Consider the following 6249-nt stretch of genomic DNA (forward strand, 5'->3'; position numbering starts at 1 on the left):
AACTGCATTCAAGAAACTGATTTCGATGTAACATATTTGTATTGTAAACCATTATGTAATGGTCGTGTGTAAACAGGATATTTTAGATTATCATTATTTGATAATCTACGTAAAGCTTTTTAAACCTTTATTTATGAAATAAAGGTTATGGTTTGTTTTAAAAATGAATGCACTCTTTGAAAAACGTCTCATATAGAGGTCAAAACCTCGCAACGAAATCAATTAATATGGAACGTTTTTAATCAATAAGAACGGGACATTTCAGTTGGTATCCGAGCGTTGGTCTTAGAGAACCAGAATTTTGCATTAGTGTGTCTTATCGAGTTTGTTAGGATGCATTAGTGAGTCTGGACTTCGACCGTGTTTACTTGAAAAATGATTGCTTAACAAATTTTGTTGGAAACTATATATTTTTAACATGTGAATATTATGTGATATATTAATCTCTTAACGTGTTTGATATTATGTGATAGATGTCTACCTCTAGAACAAGTCCCATTGACTCACCTAATAATAATGTGAAATGTCCCGTTCTTATTGATTAAAAACGTTCCATATTAATTGATTTCGTTGCGAGGTTTTGACCTCTATATGAGACGTTTTTCAAAGACTGCATTCCTTTTTAAAACAAACCATAACCTTTATTTCATAAATAAAGGTTTAAAAAGCTTTACGTAGATTATCAAATAATGATAATCTAAAATATCCTGTTTACACACGACCATTACATAATGGTTTACAATACAAATATGTTACATCGAAATCAGTTTCTTGAATGCAGTTTTTACACAGTATCATACAAACATGGACTCCAAATCTTGTCCTTATTTTAGTATGCAACAGCGGAAGCTCTTAATATTCACCTGAGAATAAACATGCTTTAAACGTCAACAAAAATGTTGGTGAGTTATAGGTTTAACCTATATATATCAAATCGTAACAATAGACCACAAGATTTCATATTTCAATACACATCCCATACATAGAGATAAAAATCATTCATATGGTGAACACCTGGTAACCGACAATAACAAGATGCATATATAAGAATATCCCCATCATTCCGGGACACCCTTCGGATATGATATAAATTTCGAAGTACTAAAGCATCCGGTACTTTGGATGGGGTTTGTTAGGCCCAATAGATCTATCTTTAGGATTCGCGTCAATTAGGGTGTCTGTTCCCTAATTCTTAGATTACCAGACTTAATAAAAAGGGGCATATTCGATTTCGATAATTCAACCATAGAATGTAGTTTCACGTACTTGTGTCTATTTTGTAAATCATTTATAAAACCTGCATGTATTCTCATCCCAAAATATTAGATTTTAAAAGTGGGACTATAACTCACTTTCACAGATTTTTACTTCGTCGGGAAGTAAGACTTGGCCACTGGTTGATTCACAAACCTATAACAATATATACATATATATCAAAGTATGTTCAAAATATATTTACAACACTTTTAATATATTTTGATGTTTTAAGTTTATTAAGTCAGCTGTCCTCGTTAGTAACCTACAACTAGTTGTCCACAGTTAGATGTACAGAAATAAATCGATAAATATTATCTTGAATCAATCCACGACCCAGTGTATACGTATCTCAGTATTGATCACAACTCAAACTATATATATTTTGGAATCAACCTCAACCCTGTATAGCTAACTCCAACATTCACATATAGAGTGTCTATGGTTGTTCCGAAATATATATAGATGTGTCGACATGATAGGTCGAAATATTGTATACGTGTCTATGGTATCTCAAGATTACATAATATACAATACAAGTTGATTAAGTTATGGTTGGAATAGATTTGTTACCAATTTTCACGTAGCTAAAATGAGAAAAATTATCCAATCTTGTTTTACCCATAACTTCTTCATTTTAAATCCGTTTTGAGTGAATCAAATTGCTATGGTTTCATATTGAACTCTATTTTATGAATCTAAACAGAAAAGTATAGGTTTATAGTCGGAAAAATAAGTTACAAGTCATTTTTGTAAAGGTAGTCATTTCAGTCGAAAGAACGACGTCTAGATGACCATTTTAGAAAACATACTTCCACTTTGAGTTTAATCATAATTTTTGGATATAGTTTCATGTTCATAATAAAAATCATTTTCTCAGAATAACAACTTTTAAATCAAAGTTTATCATAGTTTTTAATTAACTAACCCAAAACAGCCCGCGGTGTTACTACGACGGCGTAAATCCAGTTTTACGGTGTTTTTCGTGTTTCCAGGTTTTAAATCATTAAGTTAGCATATCATATAGATATAGAACATGTGTTTAGTTGATTTTAAAAGTCAAGTTAGAAGGATTAACTTTTGTTTGCGAACAAGTTTAGAATTAACTAAACTATGTTCTAGTGATTACAAGTTTAAACCTTCGAATAAGATAGCTTTATATGTATGAATCGAATGATGTTATGAACATCATTACTACCTTAATTTCCTTGGATAAACCTACTGGAAAAGAGAAAAATGGATCTAGCTTCAATGGATCCTTGGATGGCTCGAAGTTCTTGAAGCAGAATCATGACACGAAAACAAGTTCAAGTAAGATCATCACTTGAAATATGATTGTTATAGTTATAGAAATTGAACCAAAGTTTGAATATGATTATTACCTTGTATTAGAATGATAACCTACTGTAAGAAACAAAGATTTCTTGAGGTTGGATGATCACCTTACAAGATTGGAAGTGAGCTAGCAAACTTGAAAGTATTCTTGATTTTATGAAACTAGAACTTTTGGAATTTATGAAGAACACTTAGAACTTGAAGATAGAACTTGAGAGAGATCAATTATATGAAGAAAATTGAAGAATTAAAGTGTTTGTAGGTGTTTTTGGTCGTTGGTGTATGGATTAGATATAAAGGATATGTAATTTTGTTTTCATGTAAATAAGTCATGAATGATTACTCATATTTTTGTAATTTTATGAGATATTTCATGCTAGTTGCCAAATGATGGTTCCCACATGTGTTAGGTGACTCACATGGGCAGCTAAGAGCTGATCATTGGAGTGTATATACCAATAGTACATACATCTAAAAGCTGTGTATTGTACGAGTACGAATACGGGTGCATACGAGTAGAATTGTTGATGAAACTGAACGAGGATGTAATTGTAAGCATTTTTGTTAAGTAGAAGTATTTTGATAAGTGTATTGATGTCTTTCAAAAGTGTATAAATACATATTAAAACACTACATGTATATACATTTTAACTGAGTCGTTAAGTCATCGTTAGTCGTTACATGTAAGTGTTGTTTTGAAACCTTTAGGTTAACGATCTTGTTAAATGTTGTTAACCCAATGTTTATAATATCAAATGAGATTTTAAATTATTATATTATCATGATATTATCATGTATGAATATCTCTTAATATGATATATATACATTAAATGTCTTTACAACGATAATCGTTACATATATGTCTCGTTTAAAAATCATTAAGTTAGTAGTCTTGTTTTTACATATGTAGTTCATTGTTAATATACTTTATGATATGTTTTCTTATCATAGTATCATGTTAACTATATATATATATATCCATATATATGTCATCATATAGTTTTTACAAGTTTTAACGTTCGTGAATCACCGATCAACTTGGGTGGTCAATTGTCTATATGAAACATATTTCAATTAATCAAGTCTTAACAAGTTTGATTGCTTAACATGTTGGAAAAATTTAATCATGTAAATATCAATCTCAATTAATATATATAAACATGGAAAAGTTCGGGTCACTACAGTACCTACCCGTTAAATAAATTTCGTCCCGAAATTTTAAGCTGTTGAAGGTGTTGACGAATCTTCTGGAAATAGATGCGGGTATTTCTTCTTCATCTGATCTTCACGCTCCCAGGTGAACTCGGGTCCTCTACGAGCATTCCATCGAACCTTAACAATTGGTATCTTGTTTTGCTTAAGTCTTTTAACCTCACGATCCATTATTTTGACGGGTTCTTCGATGAATTGAAGTTTTTCGTTGATTTGGATTTCATCTAACGGAATAGTGAGATCTTCTTTAGCAAAACATTTCTTCAAATTTGTGACGTGGAAAGTGTTATGTACAGCCGCGAGTTGTTGAGGTAACTCTAGTCGGTAAGCTACTGGTCCGACACGATCAATAATCTTGAATGGTCCAATATACCTTGGATTTAATTTCCCTCGTTTACCAAATCGAACAACGCCTTTCCAAGGTGCAACTTTAAGCATGACCATCTCTCCAATTTCAAATTCTATATCTTTTCTTTTAATGTCAGCGTAGCTCTATTGTCGACTTTGGGCGGTTTTCAACCGTTGTTGAATTTGGATGATCTTCTCGGTAGTTTCTTGTATAATCTCCGGACCCGTAATCTGTCTATCCCCCACTTCACTCCAACAAATCGGAGACCTGCACTTTCTACCATAAAGTGCTTCAAACGGCGCCATCTCAATGCTTGAATGGTAGCTGTTGTTGTAGGAAAATTCTGCTAACGGTAGATGTCGATCCCAACTGTTTCCGAAATCAATAACACATGCTCGTAGCATGTCTTCAAGCGTTTGTATCGTCCTTTCGCTCTGCCCATCAGTTTGTGGATGATAGGCAGTACTCATGTCTAGACGAGTTCCTAATGCTTGCTGTAATGTCTGCCAGAATCTTGAAATAAATCTGCCATCCCTATCAGAGATAATAGAGATTGGTATTCCATGTCTGGAGACGACTTCCTTCAAATACACTCGTGCTAACTTCTCCATCTTGTCATCTTCTCTTATTGGAAGGAAGTGTGCTGATTTGGTGAGTCGATCAACTATTACCCAAATAGTATCAAAACCACTTGCAGTCCTTGGCAATTTAGTGATGAAATCCATGGTAATGTTTTCCCATTTCCATTCCGGGATTTCGGGTTGTTGAAGTAGACCTGATGGTTTCTGATGCTCAGCTTTGACCTTAGAACACGTCAAACATTCTCCTACGTATTTAGCAACATCGTCTTTCATACCCGGCCACCAAAAATGTTTCTTGAGATCCTTGTACATTTTCCCCGTTCCAGGATGTATTGAGTATCTGGTTTTATGAGCTTCTCTAAGTACCATTTCTCTCATATCTCCAAATTTTGGTACCCAAATCCTTTCAGCCCTATACCGGGTTCCGTCTTCCCGAATATTAAGATGCTTCTCCGATCCTTTGGGTATTTCATCCTTTAAATTTCCCTCTTTTAAAACTCCTTGTTGCGCCTCCTTTATTTGAGTAGTAAGGTTATTATGAATCATTATATTCATAGATTTTACTCGAATGGGTTCTCTGTCCTTCCTGCTCAAGGCATCGGCTACCACATTTGCCTTCCCCGGGTGGTAACGAATCTCAAAGTCGTAATCATTCAACAATTCAATCCACCTACGCTGCCTCATATTCAGTTGTTTCTGATTAAATATGTGTTGAAGACTTTTGTGGTCAGTATATATAATACTTTTGACCCCATATAAGTAGTGCCTCCAAGTCTTTAATGCAAAAACAACCGCGCCTAATTCCAAATCATGCGTCGTATAATTTTGTTCGTGAATCTTCAATTGTCTAGACGCATAAGCAATCACCTTCGTTCGTTGCATTAATACACAACCGAGACCTTGCTTTGATGCGTCACAATAAATCACAAAATCATCATTCCCTTCAGGCAATGACAATATTGGTGCCGTAGTTAGCTTTTTCTTCAATAACTGAAACGCTTTCTCTTGTTCATCATTCCATTCAAATTTCTTCCCTTTATGCGTTAATGCAGTCAAGGGTTTTGCTATTCTGGAAAAGTCTTGGATGAACCTTCTGTAGTAACCAGCTAGTCCTAAAAACTGGCGTATGTGTTTCGGAGTTTTCGGGGTTTCCCACTTTTCAACAGTTTCTATCTTTGCCGGATCCACCTTAATACCTTCTTTGTTCACTATGTGACCGAGGAATTGAACTTCTTCCAACCAAAATGCACACTTTGAAAACTTAGCGTACAATTCTTCCTTCCTCAATACTTCTAACACCTTTCTCAAATGTTCACCGTGTTCTTGGTCATTCTTTGAGTAAATAAGTATGTCATCAATGAAAACAATGACAAACTTGTCAAGGTATGGTCCACACACTCGGTTCATAAGGTCCATGAACACAGCTGGTGCATTAGTTAAACCAAACGGCATGACCATAAACTCGTAATGACCGTAACGTGTTCTGAAAGCAGTCTTTGGAATATCATCTTCTTTCAC

Source organism: Rutidosis leptorrhynchoides, chromosome 2 (genome assembly GCF_046630445.1).
Source record: "Rutidosis leptorrhynchoides isolate AG116_Rl617_1_P2 chromosome 2, CSIRO_AGI_Rlap_v1, whole genome shotgun sequence".
NCBI lineage: Eukaryota > Viridiplantae > Streptophyta > Magnoliopsida > Asterales > Asteraceae > Rutidosis > Rutidosis leptorrhynchoides.